Source organism: Coenobita brevimanus, chromosome 15, assembly GCF_032717465.1.
Source record: "Coenobita brevimanus isolate Jiangsu-jjx chromosome 15, ASM3271746v2, whole genome shotgun sequence".
Lineage (NCBI taxonomy): Eukaryota > Metazoa > Arthropoda > Malacostraca > Decapoda > Coenobitidae > Coenobita > Coenobita brevimanus.
In genome coordinates this window covers 14,351,849-14,377,682 of record NC_136968.1, presented here as the reverse complement: position 1 = coordinate 14,377,682, position 25,834 = coordinate 14,351,849, and the positions used below count along the sequence as shown (strand labels likewise).

At 42.3% G+C, this 25,834-nt stretch overlaps 1 pseudogene; it reads right to left on the bottom strand.

Annotated features, from left to right (window-relative positions):
• Positions 1 to 11,188: 11,188 nt before the first annotated feature.
• LOC145390845 (5S ribosomal RNA) lies at positions 11,189 to 11,305 on the bottom strand (annotated as a pseudogene).
• Positions 11,306 to 25,834: the final 14,529 nt, after the last annotated feature.

Here is a 25,834-nt window from a genome sequence, read left to right as displayed (position 1 = left end):
ACATCTCATCATCCGCATGGATATTTCCTTACATTCATTCAACTTTCCTCTCATCCTCACTATCACTTGCCGTATATATTAGTGACTTATGCCTGAAAATGGTATTGGATATTGCCAAGCTCTTCTCTGCACAAATGTCCACACAGACACTACCATTCCCATTCACTTCAGTGGGTACACCCCACTGGCCAGCCACTCCATTTGTTCTAGCATTCCCCACTTTTCCATTCCTGTCTCCATTCAGAAACACACTTTTTTCAATCTTCTGCAAGCAAGCTTACATGTTAGCCCAGAACTTGTCTTTCACTGTACCCATTCAGTCTGTCGTGTAGACATTATATAGGCACTTGTATATATCTCATAACACAATGTACAGGATGTAGTGTCTGCTGGAGACATATACAGCTTCTCACTAGGAATGTCAATCCACATAATGTATATCCACAGTCTTGTCCCAAACCATCAAGAATTCTTAACATATGATATATCTCAAACAGTCTCTTTTTAGTTCAGACGACCAAGAATTTCGTGACATTCAAACATGTGGAGTAACCAGCCCTAGTTAGTTAGTCCATGTGAATGAAAATCTACCAGACACTACATCACACCACACATCCTCTCCAAGCTGTATATAATGCCAGAGAGATTCCCTGCAGATCAGAAGGGGTTGGAGAGGAGGCCCGATGACACGAGGGTCTGCTAGGAGGCTTTGCAGTCATGCTATGTTACGCTGTAACTCACTGTTCTATATAACTGTACCATCAGCTCCTCTCCGACTCACCTTGCTGATACACAAAGGGAAAAAGTGAGAAAGAGAGAGAGAGACCTACCTATTCACTCTAGTCAACGACACACTGTGTAATAAGCAGTGACAAGTTCGAGCCATACTACATCTCACGACTGTATTCTGGCAGTGCTCTGACGATTTACAACTGACCTCACTATCTCCCTACAAGTACTGTACCTACGACCACGCTATCGAGATTGGTGGGATAATCTTGATAGCGTGGTATCCACTTGGGAACCAAACCTCCACACTTCCCCATGCCTTGCTGTGGTGAGATGCTATCTGTTGCGGGGGAACATTTTTCACTGGACGGGATGACCCTGCAGCAGCAGCTGCATGCCTGTATTTGATGGTTCTGCTTGGCCAGACAGACAGGAGTCATACAACAATAAGAACAACAAAGCAAATACTGTACAGTATCTGCTTTTGCATTCTGAAACACCTGCCTTGAGCATGTCCCTTGTCTGGTCTTTGATTGTCAAATGTTAATCTGTCTAGGTCTGAGGCTTTGTTTTTGTTTTTTTAGTTTTTTATTTTACAGGGATGGACACCAGCCCTCCAGAACTGCACTTTGTCATTAACCTGATACAGTATGTAGAGAACACGTAGGTTTGGTCGTGTGATTACTAACATGGTAAATGTTTTCCTTGTTTACTGGAGTGTAATGCTGTATGGTAGTGAGACTCTTACAGTAAGAAGGGAGGATATTCGTAGGCTCGTATGTACAGTACAGACATATTAATGGTTAAATGGATGTGTAGTGCTTCCTTGAACACCCGGCCTTGGGGGATTGAAATAGTGAATGAAGAGTTAAGAGGAAAGTAGAAGTATTGTGATAAGAAGGGGTAGACTGAGATGTGGTGAGGTTGGAGGATGACAGCTGGGTGCCAAGGGTGAGAGGTGTGAACATTCCGGGTTGAATTGCAAGAGGCAGACTATACTCTTATTGTTCTGTCTCCAGCATTACAGCTATCCACGTTTTCCTTGAAACTACGTTATGGATATTTTTAGCACTTAACACACCTTTATCAAATGGGAGCATTCACAAACTTTGAAAAGTTGCCAGTTCTCACCTGATAACTTAATTTGTAGAATAAAAATGCAGTATGTGTTTCCATTACCATTTTGGTCATAACTATAATTTTATTAACAGGTTTACTCAGTAGAATGAGAAAAAGAAGCTTCAGTATGATAAAGCTGAAGGGAGTCACTAAACTAACCAAATAGCCAGTACAATAATACCTAAACCTCAAGACAAATGTCGTTTTTAGTAAAAAGCTATTCACAATCTCAGTCGTGTCTTGTAATATAATTTTAATCAGATAATTTTTCAGACATACACAGTATGCCTACGGTATATATTATAATACAGTAAACTCAGTTACCCATCAATGCAATATCTGACCCAACGCAATATCCGACGCTGCTGGCTCAGCTCTGTTAAAGCAATATCCAACGCCGAAACAGGACGTGTGTGTCGGTTCTACACAATATCCAGCGTCAAGGCTTATCAACCAGCTTGTAAGTGGTAGCCAACTGGCACTATATTACTGTATTACTGTACTGTATCATTACTGTATTGTATGTTATGCTTAGTTTTCATCTTTTACTCATGGGAAAGATTTTAGGATAGAGGGCTGAGACAGATAGTAACACAATATCCAGCTCAGCATTGTATGTTGCCCAATGGAGGGTACTATGCAGTATCTGGCATTTTGCTTTATTCAGCACAGGGCTTGTCTGAATTATGCCAGATGATTGAGAGTTCACTGAACTAACATGAAGTCATTTGGCTGCAAAATATTTACAGGGATCTGATGAAGACCGTATGCACACACCTGTGTATAGTTCTGTTGCTGTTTTCCTGGAAACATCAGTACTTAGAATTTCAATGGCTTCATCTTCGCATGGTTTCAGCTCCATAAATTATGCTTTTTTTTATAACTAGTAGCCATTGCATTCTCATTAGCACTTGCCAGATGAAACATTAATCTCTGATAACTAAATGATAAGCATTTCATATTAAACATGCAGCAAGACTTCTAATATTTTCTGATGAATGCTTATGGACCACTTGCCGTTTTATGCATTCAAGTATTGTAACTGTTCTGCAGTATTTTACTTAGTAATTCATATATAGGTAGCAGGTATAATAACCAGTGATTACAGTATTGAAGAATTTATGTATTTTTTGTCTCTAAATGTTATGGAAGGGATTTTAGAAAATATGTGACTGGGAGACCGGAGGAGTTGACTGAGTTCCCAGTTAAATTACCTGGTGATCACTGACAACTCCTTAGTTTATGGACACCCCCATTGTTTCCATTTAGTTGTACATCTGTTTTCTTATGTCACCCAAGCACCCAGGCAACTTAAATATATCAGGCCCACTAAGCTATGTCCTATTTTTCTTCCACCATCCCCTATGATATACAGTGAAATCTCCTAAATTGCACATTTCTAAACAGCAAATTTATAATACACAGCAACATCATGCAACAGTTTGCAATATCAGTTGTTTACCAACCACAGCGCTGACTGGATGAGTCACTGTATCACACAGTCTAACTCATCATTTATAGCTTTCAAAGGTATGTTTATAGAAATGCCCATTTACCTGTGGTAATCCAGGAATAATAAAAAGTAACCTGTGAAAGACTCATTTCAATAGAAAAGAGGGGAAGACTGAGCCCGTCTGGTAAAGAATTACCATAATCTCGCGGCATAATTCTTTACTAGACCAGTGCAGAGATTGCACCTGTAATAACAAACTCACGCTCTCAAGTTAAGTAATTTTGGTATATACAGTATAACCTGGATATAATGGACTTCAGTAGACTGCAATTCGCTTTTATCGGACTCGAGGAGCTACCGGACTAAATTCCTATATATCGGAAAAAGTCGGGTAAAGCCAGGAGCAGTCCGGACTGCCTGACCACTTCAGGTGTGTTTACCACAATAAGGTAAATAAAAGACATGTTTATCAGTGTACAGTATAGTATTATTATATGTATTACACCATTTGATTAATGTAGTGAAGTTATAACACAGTACAGTACTGCATTGGTAGTCAAAGCAGTTTAAAGACTGTTCATGTGATCTGGACTAATGTCTGATAGGTCAGAAAAAGTCTGGATTAACAGGGGGAAGTCCAGATGTCGCTTTTATCGGAATTTTGCATTTTTCGGAATGGTTTGGGCCCCAATTAGTCCGTTATAGGGAGGTCTTACTGTATATGTAACACACATACAGTAGTAACTTTTGAATTGTGACTGCAGGAAGTGAGTGGAAAAAACAAAACTGCATTAATCAAGGAAGCTGGCAGCTCGCCCTTGGCAGTGTTTACAAGCAATCTCTCCAACTGCCTGCTTTGTTTGCCAATCACTGATCTGACTGCATGCGTCAGTGTATCACACATTCTAAATCCTCATATAAAGCTTCCAGATGAATGTTTATAAAAATGCCCAGTGGCTGTGGTAGTCCAGGAATAATGAAAAGCAACCAGTGAAAGACTCATTTTGATAAAAAATATGAAATCGATTCCGCCTGTAATAACAAACTCATGGTCTCAGGTTAAGTAATTTTGGTACATATGTACTACAGATAGCAAATGAACTGTGACAACAAGAAGTGAATGGAAAAAAAACAAAATTGGGGTATTCAAGGAAGCTGGTACGTTGCCATTGGCAGTGTTTACGAACGATCTCTCCAGTACTCCCGAGGTTGATGGCAAGCTGGTGATAGGGAGAGCTGGAGCTCCCGTTTCACCAGCCCTCAGGACTTGATCCTGACCATCTCCCTTTTCTAAACATTTTCAGTGCATTCATTTACACAGAGAGTAGGCCAGCATGCTCTCATAATACCTCTACCTTCAACTGTCTACACCACACTACATGTGCATAACATATCACACCTTCTATTCACATCTTTAGTAATGGCCGCTGCAGTCTTACTGTCAAATGAGGTGGTACCTCGGATTGCCACCACCGGCAGGGTAGGGCTGGAGGCAGAGGGTCCTCCCGGTCGCCATCAAGCGACTGTGCCGGCAGCAACTGTTGCTATTTCCGGGAATGCTCGTCGGCGAAGAGGTGACGGTGCGGCCTTATTCTTTACCAACATCCACGGCCTTACCACAAATTTAAACTCAGTTCATTTTTTCCTTCAGTCCATATCCCCTTTGGCCCTTTTCCTCACAGAACTACAAATCTCACCCTCCACCGATATACAGTAATCCCTCTAATATCCGAATGCCCAATATCCGAACATCCCCACTAACCGGACATAATCCTCCTGGGATCCAATATTCCCAAAATGGGCCAAAAACCGCAAAAAATTCGAAAAAAATCTGACTTTTTTCCCTCCCATAATTTGAAATTCCCGCCTGGCGCCAAACAGCTGTTACACCATGGTCCCTTCACCCCTTCCTTCCTCCCCCTCCCCCCTCCCCTGTCAGGTTGCCATTTGGTATTTTTCATTACCAAGTGTGGGCCAATTTGGTAATGAAAAATTCGTTTGGTAATGCATTACCAAATGGATTTTTCACATGTATGAGGATACACAGGATGGAGATGGTGGATTGTTTGCTCTCTCTGATTAATCTGCTACCCTACATAGTGTGAAAATAATCAACATGGTGTTAGTTATAAGGAGAGTGATTACATGTATTTCCACTTGTATATATAATTAGTGAAGAATATATGCTAGCTTTACGAATTTGGTAATGAAAAGTTATATTTGACAATGAAAGTTGAGGAGATTGGTAATGTGGCTGTTGCGATCTGGCAACTCTGTTACCCCACCAACATCAACAGTCACAGCTTAACTCCGATGGAGAGCAGATACTCATAACAGTGCAAGCCACAGGTGCTTGTTTTTTGTGAATAAACAGTGAATAAACTGCAATACCTTGCCACTAGAACACACAGGAATTTACAGTGTTGTGCAGTGTTAAGAAATTAGAATTTAGAGTGCAGAGGATTAACTGTGGACTGCAAACTGGCGGTTCAAACCAGTCCAAGAGCAAGGGACTTGTAAGTACCCAGAATGTTTAATATTGTATAAACTCACCTCTAAAACCTCATTTTATGGTTCTTTTGCATTTATTTCAGTCTTTTATGTCCCTTATTGGTGTGATTTGGGTCTTAAATAGGTGCTATGCATGTCCAGAGGGAGTTGTATAGGTGTTTTTCAGAGTTAGGGTCCATAAGTACAAGTCCATAAGCTGGGGCCCAATATCCGGACAGGACCACTATCCGGACCTGCCTATGGCTCTATTGATCCGGATATTGGAGGGGTTACTGTATCTCCATTTTGTTTTCCCGGTTACCATCTCCTTACAAACTTTCGTAACAAGGGCGGCACCTGTTGTTATATCAAATCCCAATATGCAGTTGACACTATTTTAAACTTCACTTCATCCAGTTTTGATTACTCATTATATAAATTAAATTGCCAAAACATTACCAAATATATCTGTGTAGAAAGAGGGAGGGGGAGGCCGAGGATGAGATGGAGAGATGGGGTGGAGAGGTATATGAGAGAGGGGGGTGTGAGTTGGGAGCAGGGGAGTGAAATGGCGGGGGACAGGGCGACTTGGAGGCGATTTGTTTGTGGCCACCCCAAACGGGATTGAGGCGTCTGGCAATAGATAGATAGATCTGTGTAGTTTATCGTTCCCCCAGTGCTTCTTCGGAACCCAGTATATTTGATTCCATATCCACTCAGTTGAGTAACCTTGACCTTGCCCTTGGCAATGAAATTACCATTTTGGGTGATTTTAACATACACAATGTTGAATGGTTATTGCATTCTGCCCGGACTGATGACGCTGGTCTAGAATGCGAGCTGTTTGCGGAATCGTTTAATCTCACCCAATTGGTAAAGCAACCAACCAGAATACCTGATAATCCTGACCAAAATGCCCATCTCTTGGATTTATTCTTGACAAATAATGCAGATAAAACAAAAGTGATGATATCTAGGGTTGGTGGCGGTACTGTCAAAGACGAGGGAGAGTGGCCATGTGCAGTTTGCCACAAGGGCGTGGGAAGTAATTCCATCTTGTGCGGTGTGTGTGATAAATGGGTGCATAAGAGATGTAGTGGTATCAGAGGTACACTGCGAGATAATGCTGATTTTATGTGTACGGCGTGCCGGGGTGAGCAGGTGGAGATCGTCAGACGTGAAAGAATTGAACTTGCTGGTGAATCTCTTGAGTGTGTGGAAGAGTTTTGTTATTTAGGAGACATGTTGTGTGCTGGAGGTGGGGCTGGAGCTAGCTCTGTGGCTAGGGTGAGAAGTGGTTGGAAGAAGTTCAGGGAGCTCTTGCCTCTCCTGACATTGAGGGGGCTCTCCCTACGTGCTAAGGGGTCTTTGTATGCAGCGTGTGTTAGGAGTGTAATGCTGTATGGCAGTGAGACCTGGGCAGTGAAGGAGGAAGACATTCGCCGGCTCAGACGTACAGAAATGACAATGATTAGGTGGATGTGCAGTGCGTCCCTGCGTCCAAGGCCTGGAGGGGCTGGGTTTACAATGGAAGAGTTGAGAGGTAGGATGGGACTGGAGTGTATTGGTGTTGTGATGAGGAGAGGTAGATTGAGGTGGTTTGGACATGTGGAGAGGATGGGGGATGATAGTTGGGTGAGGAAGGTGAGAAGTGTTAATATTGGGGGTGGGGTTATGAGGGGTAGACCGAGAAAGACATGGGACGAGGTCATTAAGTGTGACCTTAGGGTTAAGGGACTGAACAGGGAGGCTGCAATGGATCGTGCAGCATGGAGAGCCGCAATTAGGTGACCAAGGCCGACACATGCAAGCATGTTGGAGCCTTTAAAAACGAAAACGAAAACGAAATAATCCAGATCAATACAGGATAGAGGTACTGTCACCACTTGGATCCTCTGACCACAATCTCATCAAAGCCTCATTAGTTAACCCTCCTACACCTCCCCACTCTGAACCTGTCAGGGTGACTCGATGGCACTTTGACAGGGCAGACTGGGATGGATTTAGAAATTATCTTGCTGATGTTCCATGGCAGTCTTTCTTCTCTAGTGATCCCAATTCTACCCAGTCCCACATTTGTGACTTAATACTAGCTGGTATGGATTTATTCATACCAAGTCAACAATTCACTAAAAGATCAAACTCTCCAAAATGGTTTGATGGCAATTGTGCCAGAGCAACATCCCAAAAGTCATTAGCATATAACTCTTACTTAAAATCAAAAACATCTGAATCACTCTCCCAATTTAAAATTGCTAGAAATCATGCAAAAGCTGTATTAAATCTATCTAAATCAAACTTTCTTCAAAAGCAAGCATCAAAACTACTTAACAACCTTAATGACAATAGAATATTCTGGTCAACTCTTAATTCTTTCAATAATAACTTTAACAAGTCATCTTCCATTCCCCCACTAAAATCTTCAGATGGCAATATTACAAATGACCCACGTGGGAAAGCAGATATCTTTGCTAGTACCTTTGCCAGAAACTCTACCATAGATGATACCAGCCAGAATGTCTCAGTACTGGAACTTGATTCTCCCGAAATTGCCCCACTTAAAATACAGACAAGATACGTAAAATCCATCCTAGACAATTTACCTACCAACAAAGCTCCAGGCCCAGATGGAATTCCGCCAATTGTTTTGAAAAAGTGTTCCCCTGAACTTGCCTCTCTCCTAGCTAAATTATTCAGACTATGCATACGTACTTCTTTATTCCCAAATTCATGGAAAGAAGCCAATATCCACCCAGTTCCGAAGAAAGGAAGTTCGTCTGACCCCTCCAATTACAGACCAATAGCTGTCGCATCTTCTCTTGGTAAAGTATTTGAAACTTTAATTAATAAGCATATCGTTAAACATCTTGAATCCAACAACTTAATTAGTGATAGACAATACGGTTTTCGCCACGAAAGATCCACCATTGACATACTCAATCTCTTAACTCATACCATCCATCAATCAATTGATCTTTTTGGAGAAACTCATGCAGTAGCTCTTGATATCTCTAAAGCTTTCGACAGAGTATGGCACCGTTCCCTGCTGTCCAAACTCCCTTGCTATAGACTAACGTCTTTTGTTCCTTTGATTTCTTCTTATCTTAGTGACAGGAAAATAAGAGTAAAAGTAGATGATGTATATTCGAATTTCCACTCAATTAACGCCGGCGTGCCGCAGGGATCAGTTCTGGCGCCAACCCTATTTCTGGTTCATATTAATGATCTCTTATCTGTCACTCACAATCCTATTCACTCATATGCAGATGACTCAACACTACATAGTTCATTCACACTCAGACATCCATTCACAAAGTCTAATATCTCTACCTCTCAACTCAGTACAGCCATCTCCATAAATCAAGATCTATCTACAATCAGTGAATGGGGACAAAACAACCTTGTCTCTTTTAATGCTAGTAAAACTAAATATATACAGTTTACTAATAGACAAATACTGCCTGATTCGTACATTACCTTCAGTGCTACTAATATTCCCATCTCCAAAAGTATTGAAATTCTTGGTGTCTCACTTAACAGTGCCCTCAGCTGGACCTCTCATGGCAGATCACTTGCTAAAACCGCCTCAAAGAAACTTGGATTATTGTACAGAGTCCGTAACTTCTTCGCCGATGAACAGTTAGCTATAATTTATAAGAGTCATGTGCGCTCTCTGCTTGAATATTGCTCACCCTTGTGGAATGGTTGTGGAGAGGTTGCATTAAGACAACTAGACAAAATTCAGAATAAAGCTGTTAAAATCATTAACAACCCTGCCATTACATATAAACTACCTCCCCTGCAAGTAAGAAGGAATGTTGCCTCCCTTGCATTATTTTAGATATTTTTTTGGCAAATGCTCAGACGAAGTTGCGTCCATGATGCCACCTGTCCATGCCTTCCCTTGTGCTACACGGGCATCTGGTAGCGCTCATGACTGGAATGTCACTCAACCATATTGCAGAACTTCTGCCTATCAGAATTCTTTCATTCCCCGAACTGCATCTCTCTGGAACTCGCTTCCCCAGAGTTGTTTTCCTCCAAATTTCAACACACAACTGTTCAAGTCTAACTGTTACAGATATTTTATGAACAGAGGACACCAGTAATCTGGTGTATGGATTATTTTTTTTTTACCCATTTGTTTTTCCTTCCTCCGTTCTGTTATAAAAAAAAAAAAAAAAAATTAGCCGCATTGTTTATCAGCCACCTCTCTGACTGGATGCATCAGTGTATCACACATTCTAAATCCTCATTTATAGCTTTCAGAGATAAGTTTATAAAATGCCCAATAGCTGTGGTAATCCAAGAATAATAAGTAACCTGTGAAAGACTCTTTTCAATAAAAATGTGGAAAGGCCATGCCCGTTTGGTAAGCTCAATGAATTAGTGACTCATTACAACACAAGAGGCAGCTGAGGGCAATGATAACACAGTTTCCGTTGCCTCCACACTGAACTTTTGGGTTACTGAGGAAGGTTGAGGAGGAGGGAACAGCACAGAGGCTGCAGCATGAGGCAGCAGCACACTCACTTCGTGCTGAGGGGCTACAGTCCGCCTGAAGCCTCAGAACCCCTCCCCCCCTCGTCCTGGTCGTTTCAGCCGTAGGCCAGTTTGGCTGTAGTGGCCTAATGGCAAATGGCTAAATTACCTTACAGCCAAAATATATTCATATATGACTGAACTTCATTTGCCATATTTAAAAACAAAGGTTGGTTTCTTTTTGAACAGTGCTTCTATAGCAGTGACATCTTTTGACGGAAAAGATAGGTTCCTTTTGCTTTCACAGTGATTAATACATGAGAATTATTAACATTTTGGCTAACCAACACAGTAAAATGCTTCACACTTCAAAGATTTCTTAGGTAAGTTTCCCACAGACAAATCATATACTGTATATTCTCTCTCTCTCTCTTTCTCTCTCTCTCTGCATGTATATACACACACACACACACACACACACACCTATATGTGTATATATATATATATATATATATATATATATATATATATATATATATATATGTATATATATATATATATATATATATATATATACTGAATATATATATATATATTTATATTATATATATACAACAAACTCGTCCCTAACGCGAGGGTTTCTTTCCAACCGTGGCGCGTTCGGCGTGAAACCGCGTAAGTTTTAACTGCTCCTTATTTTGCTCCCTAGACCCCCTAAATGTGATGTCTTGCTGTTATCTGCCATTGGTAATCAATATGAAGCACTTTAAGTGGTTAGAAGGTTTATTTAAAGTTCCATCCATCCATCCATTGCCAGACGCCATGTATCCCAAACAGGGTGGCCAAGGGCTTTGAGTTAATTGTTTTACAGGGAGGGGCACTACTCCTCCACCAACCCCACTTGACACGTAGGGATGCCAACAGCATCTGGTGTTCCCAGGCGGTCACCCATCCAAGTACTAACCAGACCCAACGTTGCTTAACTTCGCTGATCGAATGGGAAGCGGTTTACTCAACGTGGTTTACTGGGGCTGGATTCACTAAGCATTTAAGGTGCCAGATCTCCTAACGGTGCCTAAAGGTACAGTGCTGAGGCAGAATCAGTCATTCACTAAGCATGGGTGCCGCCATCTTGCACCAAGATCTGGCGCCTGAAGTTAAGCGTTTGGGGGACATACCTTAATCTACATTACAACCCGGAATCAGTGTGTTTATCAAGTATGCAACCTCTTGGCCTATCGTTTGCCTTTGTCTCTCTTCACTTCTAATCAACGTCGTAAAAGAAGAAATTGAACAGACAGAAAGATAAAAGATGTTTCATAATCGTTTTAAGTGCTGCTAAGAACTCTGGCAATACATATTTCTTTGCAAGGTAATGTGTATGTGTCAAAAATAAACATGCCACCTGGAAAGCCTCCACTGGGGACGCTTGGGCAGTCAGCTGCTGATGTTTACTGTACAACGATGGAGCCTGTGGTTATGTATTTAGCTCACCGACATTTACGTCCGGAGAGAAAATTCAGAGACCCATTAGACTGTCTCCATGTGCCTGATGAGCATTTGCAACGGTATTATTGGGTTCCACGACATGAAATCAGACTTTTGGCAGTTCATGGGTTGATAATGGATGTGCTAAACAATGACGGTTTGATATACTAAGGCGATTAACCCACCCTGTTCCGGAGACGTGAATTCACGTCCTCACATGATGTGCACTCATATCCTGGAGACGTAAATTAACGCGGCAACATTGCAAGGTCCCTAATTTGCACAATTTTCAAGTTTCGCGAGTGATTTCACGAGTGATTTTTGGCACGTATACACGGGACACCTTCCTCTATTCCTCTGCAAGATGCCAAGCAGGGACAATGCCTTACACCGCATAACCTTTCCCCCCCCCCTGCACGCCATTGTCTCAGCAATTCACCTGTTACCAGTGACCTGGCCAATAAAGACATTCAGGGCCAGAGTGATTCCCCAATCGATGACAATATGGAGGACAAAGTTTACATAGCATTAGAGGAAGAAACAGTCAGAAATGATGATCAGGTAATGTGGGAAAAAAAGGTCATGAATGGTGATGAGTTAGTGAGTGAAACAATGCTTATAATGCCTATATTACTGTTTGAATACCAATATACTCTTGTACTACATATAGATTCGTACCAAGTAAATAAATAAATACTGTTAATGAGTGGATAAAATAGTTACCCTCCCATAGAACTCGTTTTCTTTGGTGCCAGCCTGTTAGAAAACCCAGTCAGGTAAGGAGGTACTCGTACCTGGATCGAGTATTTTAAACCTCAGGTGAGCGATTTCTCTATGAATTTTCGATGTTTCTCACCAAAAGCGAATGTTTGAACCTAAAAAAAAAAAGGTCCAAAAATGTCGGGACTGGGGCGTACCACTGCCCAGAAAACGTCGGGATGGGGCAGGTTGAACTTATATGAAGACACAACTTTATTTCAGACATGGCAGTGGAATCAAGGTGTTAAATAAACCTAACAAACAATACCGAAACAAAGCCTATGCGATACAAACCATTTCATGCATCAATATACTGGATAAGGTAACAAGGAAAATCAAAAGGAATGACTTCTTTAACAATATGAATGCTCAACATTACACCAAAGCAAAATTATTACTGATTTATGGGATCAATTTTATCATTTGGGATATAGGAAGTTTTTCAAAGGTAATTGCTCGCAGTACTAAATGATTCATAGTCATTAATGCCAAAAACCTACCCCACCTCCCTCCCCCCCAAAAAATGAAATAACTTCTTAGTTTTAGACTTTAATGATCAAGCTAACCAATGTGTTATAATCAAACCCTATCTCTACCAGTAACGCCTCATGAATGAGTTAGGTTTGTTTGATATGGTAAGTTAGAACAAACAACTTACAACCTCGCAGGCACCATGTAACTAAAAAAAGGAAAAATGCATTTTCTTTTTTTTTTTTTAATACCTAAAGTTTTCTTTGCATGCCTCATTGCCTTGGCTGCCTTCCCCTTAACTTGTGATCTGAAATCACGAAATTTCTTCCTCACTTCATTGTTCTCCTTTTTCACTTTGCTAACACTATTCATCCTATAGGTAATAGTTTCCCATGCTAGCATCTCTGCTTTCTTTGTAATGTTTTTGTCTAGTGAGGAAAAAAAAAATGTTTTTTTTTTTTTGAGACTTCATTAATCAAAACTAAGAAGGTAAATATTTCCTTTATTGTCATTTCCTATTTTTTGTTTTTTGTTTTTTTCATTTGATAGTTATTTTTTTTTTAAATTCATCTGAGTGTTTTGAGGCCTCATTTGATGTGCAAATGAATAATAACCGTAATATGACTATGACAATATGATCAGAAAAATTAATAACTGTGGAAGGAAACAGCCTACTCAAAGTGTTAAACTAAACCTAACCTAACCTAGCTTAACTACCTAATAATTTAATCTACCCTAACCTAAGTTAACCTAACCTAACCCAGCATCCAGTTGGGAAGCTGGGATACAAAATCCTCCTTTCAGTATGTTGAGCAAGATTCGGTAATATTCATTTGCACACAATAAAACTCATACAGGCATACAGTATATGACAGCACAAATCCACTGGTTATGGTAAGATTGCGCGCTAAAGAAACGGCTAGTAAAGGACACAAATACCACTAAGAGTTCGTCACTTGAAAGGTTAGGACATTTCTCGTTTTGTTCTGTTGGATTTGGAGTTTTTATTTCCACTATATATTTTGCAAAAAGAACTTATGAGAGTTAGTTTCTGATGTCACTTCCTTTTGTTGGGTTGTGGACTGTGTTTTGTGTGTTGTGCATGCTCTCCCCTCTGTGCCTGTGTTTACATTAGGGACACAAACAGCTGATATGAGGGTTCACTTCATGATTGGTTGATCATGACAAAGCCTCACTTGTAAGATTCTCTGTCATTGGCTGAGCAGAAATCAGCTGATGACGGCCGATTTAAGGCACGTACAACTTACGACTGGGGTATGGCGCTGTAAAAAATCTTAGTGAATACCAAACTCTGGTGAGAGATATGGTGCCACAGGAGTGCATAATCTGAGGTGCCAGATCTTGCTCAGGCACCTGAAATTATGACCATGTTAGTGAATCCAGCCCCTGCACAGCAAAACTTCAACACACAAATACGTAAACACAAGGCAACATTCCGATGCCGATTGGTTTCGGGACTATTCGTACTTAAGTCAATTTGCCATCACAACAATAACAAGACAATTCGCTGTCATGAATGAAGACAGCTGTGGGTGATGCTAAAATATAATTCAAAGGCGAAATAAGAGTATTTATAGAATGACGGGGAATCATTCAGGGTGCGAATTGTCCTGACGTGGAATCGTCCATGTTTTGACAGGGAATTGTTTGACGGTGAATTGACGACGGAGAATTGTCTCGGAACCCGCCGATCATGGGTAATTATATAAAACAGGTTAACTGGCTACAAGGCTTTATTTAACGCTTTACCTTTCTTTAAGTGCTTTAACTTACATACCAGAACAGTAAATATTTAACTTACAAATACAGTATTGTGGAAAATCAGTGCAACAAATCTTTAATGAACAAATAAAAAAGGCAATATTTCGACGCCTATCAGGTAAACTGGTTATAAGACTTTTTTTCATGCTTTAATGTTATTTAATAGTACTTTAACTTGTACATAAACTTACCAGAACGGTAATGTAAATATTTAACTTACAAATGCAGTACTGTGGAAAAGCAGGACACGATCACGTGATCAAAACAAACCGTGCGTGGTGCTGTGCTGATGTTTGAGGATTTGGCCTTTCAAAGGCCGCCTTTCTTGCGTAAATTTATAGTTTTTGTAATGGTTCTTTAGTCTTACGTTGTCTTATACGTATTCCAGCACAAGCCGCGTATAATTGTAAGCGTGTTCAGCGAGAACGTGTTCGGGGCGAGTTTCCAGTATATATATATATATATATATACATATATATATATATATATTCTATCTATCTATTGCCAGACACCTCAATCCCATTCGGGGTGGCCACAAACAAATCGTCTCCACGTCGCCCTGTCCCCCACCATTTCACTGCCCCGCTTCCAACTCACACCCCCCTCTCTCATATACCTCTCAACCCCATCCCTCCATCTCATCCTCAGCCTCCCCCTCCCTCTTCCCCCCTCCACCTCACTCACATACACTCTCTTTGTCAATCTTTCACCCTCCATCCTCTCCACATGGCCAAACCACCTCAGTGTATTCCTCCTAACGCTTCCTATCACATCCACATTAACACCACAATGCTCCTTTATATCCTCATTTGTCAGCCTGTCTATCCATGTGACTTCACAGGCTCATCTTAAATAACTCATTTCCACTGCTCTCACTCTTGACTTGTGTCCTTCCAGCAATGTCCAAGCTTCACATCCATACATTAGAGTTGTTATCACAATACTGTCATGTAGTAACTTTTTCACTTCCATGCTCACTTCCCTGCTTCTTATCCCTGCTTTCAAGGAACCAGCAACCTTTCTTCCCTGCTGTACCCTTTCAAGCACTTCACCCTCCAAACTTCCATCCTTACTCATCACACTACCCAAGTACTTAACCTGCCCCGTCCCGTCGACATATGGGTACATTGCAACGATTTGCATTTGCCAGTCCCGGCAATGTACCAGTACATCGTGCAATTGCAAAGTGCATAATTTCGACAATTTTCAAATTTCGCGCTTGATTTGAGGTATGTATCCTCGCATGACCTTCCCCTACCTGCCACCAGGCGAGGACACTCAGCGACCCCGCGCGACCCACGCTAACCCGCCACTCGTCCACTCACCTGGTAGCAACGGTCCTGCTCAGACATGGCTAAGAGAGGTCTCTCAGAGGGCGAAATTCAAGCCGCCCTGGACGCCTTTACAGGCGACAGTGATTCCTCACTGGACGACGAGGTTGTGGATAAAGATTATGTGCAGCCACAGGAGGAAGAAACCACCAGCAGTGACGAGGAAGTTCCGTCTCCCAGGAAGCGGCAGTACGTGACTTACCGTGCTGCTAGAGAGGGGCAGCAGGCCAAGAAGCCACGTGCAACATCCTATGCCTATCCCCAACGTGATTTGGAACCAGATTTCGATGACGAGGAGAAGGACGAGGACGGAGTCGTGGGACGTGCTGCCACGTGGTATGGACATGAGGTAATCACTCATTGTGGCCCAGAACGCACACCACGTCGGACGAGCAGGTATGGGCCTAGCATTTTGTTTGGGGAGTTAAGAAGTGCCGTGGAGGGAGTGGGGAGTGAAAGGGAAAGTACAGGGAGGATTAGGGAAAGTGAGAGTGACGTGTGAGTCATTGCTCTCCCTAGGTAGTGTGAGGCGGCGTAGTGTATCACGTGGGCGAGTGCGGATGCGTTCAGTATTATGTAGGGTTGTGAGGGAGGGGGAAGGTGAGGAGGAACCACTCCCAAGCACGTCTTATGCTCCCCAATATCCCCTAACACGTGGTCGAGCTAGGGTGCGTGAGAAAGCACGTGGTGTTGTCATGGAGGGGGAAGGTGGGGAGGAACCACTCCCCAGCATGTCTTCTGCTCCCCAATATTCCACTACTTCATCCCCACAGCCCCCTAATGTTCCTCAAGGCCGTAAGGGTACGGGAAAGGGAAAGGGTAAAGGCAGAAGGAAGAGGAGTGACAGTGGGGAAGCCCTCCGCACTCCTTCTCCCCCACCTCCCCCACCAGGATCTCCTCCCCACCCAGACGAAGCCAGTGATGGGGATGATGGGGACAAGGGATTTGTGGGATGGAATTGTGAGGATGGGAGTGATTTTTCTCCCCTCATTCACCCCTTCACTGAGCAGGGGCGCTCTGGCTGCAATGCTCCAGAAATTCACCGTAATTCCACCAGGTTGGATTTTTTCCACCTGGTTTTTAGTGAGGCATTTGTGGAGCAGATTGTATACCAAACCAACCTGTTTGCAAGCACCCAGCACCTTGAGAGTGAAAGATTGGGAACAAGGAGTAGGCATTCTATTATATATGATTACCCTGTCTCCCTTTCAGAAATGTTCCTATTTTTTGCCCTGGTCCTTTTGATGGGTATTATACGAAGGAACAGAATTCCTGCTTACTGGACTAGGGACCCTGTTATGTCTACCCCAATATTTGGGCAAGTGATGAGCCGTAATCGGTTTCAACAAATTCTAAGTCGCCTCCATTTCTATGATGCTCATGATCCTGCAAATGCGAACGACACTGATAAAATGAGGCGAATTAGGTTGGTCTTTGATCACCTGAGGCAAACCTTTCGTTCCTCATTCTATCCCTATAGAGACCTCGTCACAGACAAGAGTCTCGTGTTGTGGAGAGGCAATATTTCATTTAGGCAGTATATACTCAGCAAAAGGCACCGTTTTGGGTTCAAGATCTTTGTTATGTGCGACTGTAGGACTGGATACGTGCAAGACATAGTCTTGTACACCGGTGCACAGACAGACATAATAGAAGATCGAAGTATTGGACTGTCGGGAGCAGTGGTAAAGACGATGATAGAAGACTACCTTCACCGTGGTCACGTCCTCTACCTGGACAATTGGTACACTAGCCCTCTTCTCACTCGTTATCTTCACACACATGAAACTGGGGTCTGTGGAACCGTGAAGGTGAACCGGCGTCACATGGCCAAGGTAGGGCGGAAACTTGCAAGGAATGAGGTTGTCTTCTTCAAAGCCAACAACATCCTTGCAACTGTGTGGAACCACAATAGAGAAGTAAGCCTATTGTCAACGGTTCACCGCCCCTTGATGCACCGTACTGATTCAGTTGATTACCATAGCGAGAACAGGCGTCATATTTGGAAACCTGAGTGTGTCATGGACTATAACATAAACATGTGCCTCGTGGACCAGTCAGACTCCATGATATCGACGGTAGAGTGTGTCAGGACCACGATGAAGTGGTATAAGAAACTGTTCTTTCACTTGCTAGACATCACTGCTCTGAATTGCCACCACCTTCACGCCATGACAACAGGAGTTCAGGAAACCTTTGAAGGGTTTGTGAGGGAGCTCACAAGAGAGATGTTTGCACGGTATGCTGTAGAAAGGCCCCAACATCGCACCTGCACTGCCCCTGTTGCACAAACTCCCCTGAGAATATCCGGCCGCCGTTTCCCCACTCCTATCACTCCCCAGCCAAACAGACCTAGGCCCCAACGCAGGTGTCACGTGTGTTGCAATTCCCGGGTGAGACTCACGACACAGAGGAAGGACACCCGCTATGAGTGCGTGAAGTGTGACGTGGGTCTCTGTATTCACCCATGTTTCAGCAAATATCACACGTTGATGCAGTTCTGATATGGTGTGAATGCGACAGGACGCTGAAACTATGAAGTAAATGCGACGGACAGACGCTTAGTGAAATTATCAGTCATGTTGATCTCCAGATATTAGTATAAAGTGCATACGGGTATAACATAAGTGCAAAAATTGTATGTAAGTGTATAAATATGCTGTAAGTGGAAACATACATAGCGAGGGTTTTATGATGCGATATTCTGTCGCTCAGTGCAATAAATATGGCCCGTAATTATATAATTATTATTATTGGAAATGCTTACGGGTACAATATAAGTTCATATTATTGTATGTGCTGAAATATATTCTCAAATATTCATAGCTTGTGTATAGAGATGCGATATCCTGACGCTCAGTTGAATGAATAAGGCACGTAATAGTGAAAATAGAAGTCAACAAGTGGTAAAGTGTGTAATATATGTGAAGAATTAGTATATAAGTGTGTGGGTATTATGTTGGTCGAAACATTCATTGCGAGGGTATTTTCATGCGATATTCTCATGCTCACTTGAATAAATAATGCCAGTAAGTATGTACAGTGCAGTATAGGGGTGTAAACGTGTGTAATGTAAGTGGGAAATTATAATTGGAGTGAATAAATAAAGTAGAAGGTGAAACACGAATGTTTGAGATTCTGGTTGCTACATGAATATGCGCTAGCATATCGCTAAATGCCCTCGTAATGAATGAAAATAATTGAAAACATTTACAGTGGTGGAGGAAAGGTTCTATGTAAAGGGAAAAATAATAGGAAAGTGATAAAACAATTGGGTATGTTGAAATACGAGCCATAGCGAGTGCGCTTACTAAGCTGATGTGCGCTAAACTTATGCTGCATGTCATCATCATGAATGAAAACATCTGAAAACATTTACAAACAGTAGAAATTGGTAAAATGTCATTGAAACAGAAGTATACAAGTAGAAAAAATGATATGTTGACTGATACAAGAAACATAGCATATCGCATGTTACGACTCAGACCTAACTCGCTATGCTCGCGCGATGGTACAATGCTTATTTTTCACATATATGTGTCTGAAATCCATTATATTGTTACTGTTATTGTTTATTAGTTCAAATTCAATAAATATAGAGGTGTTGTGTGTTGTTTCTCCCAGTATTCCTTACCATAGAAAACGTGAGCGCCTGGCACGTCCATAATAGAATGTGATACCTGGTGCGGGGGACCTCACCTGTTCTGACCACTTATAGACCATGGTAATCACTTTCTTGGTGATTTTCCTTCATTTCTCAACCTAAGCGGAAGTTTGAGCCAAAAAAATTTTTTCCAAAAAGGCTCGGGACTGGGGATGTCGGAGGTGCGGAAAACCTCGGGACGTGACGGGTTAAACGTACTCACATTTTCCAGTCCCTCACCATCCAACCTTGCTGTACATTCACTGACTTCACCTCTCTCAAAGACCATCACTTTACTCTTCCCTACATTCACCTTTAGATTCCGTTTCTTACACACTCTCCCAAACTCATCCACCAAGCCTTGCAGCTCCCCTTCGTCTTCACTCAACAACACAGTATCATCTGCAAACAACAGTACAGGGAGTTTCCAAACACTACCCTCTCTCACCAGGGCCACTCCAACATCCACTACCCTACCTTGTACCTCTTTTATTACTCCATCCATGTACAGATTGAACAACCATGGAGACATGACACATCCCTGTTTCAACCCAACCTTCGAAGAGAAAAATTCACTCAGTTCACCATCCACACACATTGCAGCCTTAGCACCATCATACATACTCTTCACAGCATTCAACAACTTCCCATCTACTCCATATATTCTTAATACTTTCCACAATCCTTGTCTATCCACCCTGTCATATGCTTTCTCCAAATCCATGAAAGCTGCATACAACTTCTTTCTCTTCTCTAGAAACTTTTTCACTAAAGATCTGAGAATGAATATCTGATCTACACAACCTCTTCCCTTCCTAAAGCCTCCCTGTTCTTCTCCAACTAAGTCCTCTGTTATTTCTCTAACTCTGTCAATAAGTATCCTACCATACACTTTTCCTATTATATTAAGAAGACAGATGCCCCTATGATTACCACACACTTCTTTCCCCCCCTTTCCTTTGTACAAGGGAATAATTATACTGTACCTGACTTACAATCCTCCGGAACTCTACCTTCCTCCCAGGCCAATCTGCACATTTTCCACATCCATTCTACTACTATCTCTCCCCCATACTTCAGCATTTCACCACACACTCCATCAATTCCTGGGGCTTTCCCCGATTTAACTTTCTTCATTGCTTCCACAACTTCTATCCTACTGATTTTTTCCTGTCTTCTCACCTCTCTTCTTCTCCCAGCCATTCCCCAGCCACTTATACTCGCATTACTTCCATCCTCTATGTTCAACAATTCCTTAAAGTGTTCTCTCCATCTGCTCACTTTTTCTCTCTTCTCCACTAGTAATCTACCATTTTTATCTTTCACTCCCCTGCTAACTTCACTTCCACCCTGTCTTACTCTTTTCACCTCTTTCCAGAACATTTTCTTACAGTCCCTCCGCTTTACACTCAAGTTCCTTCCAAATTCCTCATCCGCTCTCATCTTACTTTCTCTTACTAATCTTTTCACCTCTCTCTTTCTTTCTACATATAACTCTCTCTTCCGCCTCTCAACTTCTTCCACGCCCCTATATCTCATCCATTCATTGTATGCTTTCTTTTTTTGTGCCACAGCCTGTCTCACCTCTTCATTCCACCACGCTGTTCCTTGCACACCCCTCCGTCTTCTTTTCATCCCACACACCACATCACATGCTGCACATATTTCTTCTGTAAATATCCTGCACACACCTTCCACGTCCCCCATCTGCTCCAATTCATAATTGCCCAATTGTTCCTCCACTTCTCTCTTATATATCGTTTCATTCGTTTCGTTTTTAAAGGCTCCAACATGCTTGCATGTGTCGGCTTTGGTCACCTAATGGCGGCTCTCCACGCTGCACGATCCATTGCAGCCTCCCTGTTCAGTCCCCTAACCCTACGGTCACACTTAATGACCTCGTCCCATGTCTTTCTCGGTCTACCCCTCATAACCCCACCCCCAATATTAACACTTCTCACCTTCCTCACCCAATTATCACCCCCCATCCTCTCCACATGTCCAAACCACCTCAATCTACCTCTCCTCATCACAACACCAATACACTCCAGTCCCATCCTACCTCTCAACTCTTCCATCGTAAACCCAGCCCCTCCAGGCCTTGGACGCAGGGATGCACTGCACATCCACCTAATCATTGTCATTTCTGTACGTCTGAGCCGGCGAATGTCTTCCTCCTTCACTGCCCAGGTCTCACTGCCTACAGCATTACACTCCTAACACATGCTGCATACAAAGACCCCTTAGCACGTAGGGAGAGCCCTCTCAATGTCAGGAGAGGCAAAAGCTCCCTGAACTTCTTCCAACCACTTCTCACCCTAGCCACAGAGCTAGCTCCAGCTCCACCTCCAGCACACAACATGTCTCCCAAATAACAAAACTCTTCCACACACTCAAGAGATTCACCAGCAAGTTCAATCCTTTCACGTCTGACGATCTCCACCTGCTCACCCCGGCATGCCGTACACATAAAATCAGCATTATCTCGCAGTCTACCTCTGATACCACTACATCTCTTATGCACCCATTTATCACACACACCGCACAAGATGGAATTACTTCCCACGCCCTTGTGGCAAACTGCACATGGCCACTCTCCCTCGTCTTTGACAGTACCGCCACCAACCCTAGATATCATCACTTTTGTTTTATCTGCATTTACCCTTAAACCCTTTTGCCCCATACCATCTCTCCACTTCCTAAACCTTTCCTCCGCCTCCCTTTCATTCTCTGCAATCAACACCAAATCATCAGCATACAAGAACTCCCACGGGAGTCCGTTTCTAAAGTCACGTGAAAGGGCTTCAAGTACCATGATATACAACATGGGACTCAAGACTGATCCCTGATGCACACCAACATTCATGGAAAACTCATCACTCAAATCTCCATTCACTCTCACCTGGGTGTGAGCACCCACATACATGGCCATAACCACCCTAACCAGCCACTCCTCCCAGCCAAGCTTTCTCATTGCCCACTTCACCACCTCTCTAGGGACTCTGTCAAAGGCCTTTTCCAAATCAACAAAAACAAAATAAAGATCCCTTCTCCTACCAATATATTTTTCCTGAAGCTGTCGAACAATGAATATGGCATCAGTGGTCCCCCTACCTGGCATAAACCCAAACTGCATCTCATCAATATTCACTCTTTCTCTAATCATACCTTCTAAAACTCTCTCCATTACCTTCATTATCTGATATAGATAATATATACATATATATATATATATATATATATATATATGTGCAGTATATAATTTTTTTTTTTTACCAAGAAGATATTGGCACTAGGTGAAAGAGTTTTCATTTTCTACCCCTTACAGTTCATCAGATTCCATTTCATTTATATGTTTTCATATTCTAGAACTCATGTTTTAGCAAGCGAGACTGATCAAAGAAGTATTTGCATTAGGAACAGATGAACAATAACCAGAAGTGTAGTGAAGGATACACCTAACTACTGAACATCGGTGCAGCTTAGCCCACAGTACGATTGTGGTGGTCACATCAGTGGCTTCAAACTGTCAGAGTGAGGACAGGTACACCTATCCTACCTCTATGCACCTCATTGATCCTTAAATGGCGCCATACTGCCTTTGAAAAGTTTCTTGCTGTTTACATGGATGAAGAACTCTTTAGGGCTCTCTTTGCATCGTGATGCCACCCCGATTTTGTAATTTCTTTTAACCCACTTGATCACATACATGTATTTCACTTTCCTGTACACAGTCTTGAAGGAGTCCATATCATTCTGGTCATGGCTGCTTTTGACCTCCTTTTATGCAGCATTTCTTTTTGTATTGCAGAGACTGTTTCATTACTAAACCATTTTGGTTGAACTGGGTTTGACTGTGGATGTACAGGGTATGAATGCAGCCTGTCATTCTCAAAATTGCTCTTTAAATGAGTGATACATTACATTTACATTACTGCCCCCTAGTCCACTACCCATAAAGCACTCTGAAACCTGAAACCTGCAGTCATCTCAGCAGAAGTCTAGTTTTCTTTTATGAGGTTCAGACAATTTTTCACAAGTGCATAGATAGAACCTAATTATGTTGCAATCACTTCCTAGTGATATACCAATGCACAAGCTGGTAACACTTTCATCATCCATGTTTAAAACGGGATCTAGGATGCTGTTGCCTTTAACTGGCTTGTTTACCCATTTGGACAAAAAACTTTCATCAGCAAAGTCTATGAGATGCCTACCTGCAGCATCTGCTGTTTTGTTGTCCCAGTTTATGTAAAAACTGAATATGTGGAGGCCTGTATACAAAGATTAACTTGTATGTAGTGTTGGATGGAAGGTTCACACCTAACATACTGTGGTGTGACCTGATTTTACAGTCGACAGGATTTAAGTCACCACTGACATATCTACATTAAAACTCCACCCTCTTCTTAAGTAATACAATCCACTCATTCAATGTAGCGCTGCTCTCGGGTGTCTGCCTTGTCCTTTCCTCGATCCTTCTTCCTTCCATCTTCTTCTATCTTTCTTTCCTTCATTCTTTCCTCGTCCTTCTGCCTACGGGTGACTTTACACTCCCTCTTCTGTTTTTCATACCTTCATTCTTTCCAATTTCTTCTGCCTATGGGTGACTCTACACTGATTGACAAGCCAAATGGGTTCCTGTACACCAGGAAACTATTTACTATGCTGGGTGGTAACCATATAACCAAATTTTGGCGCCTGGTGGTTTAGTGGGTAATTATTGTGCTCCAATCGGATTGAGCCAGTGAAGGTTTATATCCAAAGGGTGGTTGGGGTTTATTGCTCATGTAATGCCACTCAGGGATGAGTGAGGTTGGTCACTCTCATCTTAAATGTCAGGACCAACTGCCTAGCCCCGGGCTCCTACGCCCCTTGTGAGGCAACGTTGGATTGGATGATGGATGGATGGATGGATAAAACATTCTGTAACTAGGAATTTCAAGCTGTTAAACATAGTCACCTATCACTGTGAATACATGACTCTGTAATGCCTACAGCATCAAAATACTGTGTAACCATGAATGCCTTGAGTTCGGGCAATTTGTTTTTGACTAACTTAGCATTGAGGAAAACTATCTGAAGGGGATCCAGCCTTTTCCTGGAATCCCTTAGCTGTCCCCATTTTCCAAAGGCACTGGTGTATCTGAAGGTACTTCTCTTGGGCCAGTTTCATGCTTGCCATCAGAGGAGGAATTTATCAACTGCTATTCCTTGACCCAATAAGCACAATTGCTTCTCCGAGGTTCAGAATCTGCTAGCTGCTGTGATATACAGTCCCCAAATGAGGCAGAGTCTGTCCATGACAGAGTCACCTCTCTCTCTCATTAGGGATTTTCTAGTTTTACCTAGTGGGAGAGCCTTCAGTACTTTCTGAGAAAGGAACTCTATCTTTCTGGGCCCATTTCTTTGACTTTGGAGAGGAATCTGTCAGTGTCTGCTGCATCTCTACTGGACAGCCTGCCACCTCAACAAGCTAAAAGAGATGCTGATTGAAGAAGTTGCCAAAGTGAACCTTCCCTCACATAAATGTACACCTTCATAAAGGTAGAATTATTCTTGCCCACACAACCTTTCATATGGGTCAATTAAATTCACAACCCTCACCAGGTGCACAAGTCGGCTAACCTGGACTTTATGCCGATTACTTTACTGATGGCATAATTCCTAGCAGTTACCCTTGACAGAATGCCCATTATCATATTTCAGTCTGTCTCGAAGTTTATCTCATCAGCTAGAGTCATGTCATTACCAGTAATCTTAGTACAGTAGTACCGACCTTGTTTCTGAGAAAGAAGTTGTTGTCACTAACTTGGGGAGTTATTGCAGTACCCTTTTCCTTTACCTGGATTTTCTCTGCTTCTTTAGCAGTTTTCACTGTTCTGGCACCAGGAAAGGTTCAGACCTTCCTGTTACCCCTGCAGAACTTCCAGAGTGAGACTCCTGTCCTCAGGCCAGAGAATCACCAGTCAGGAATGTTTGGGTTTCCATGATATCCATTAGACAGAAAATACTCATATTTAAGTTATCTTTTCTCATCCATCATTGCCTGTTGCATCTGAGACTTTCTGCGTTTTTCATTTTGCA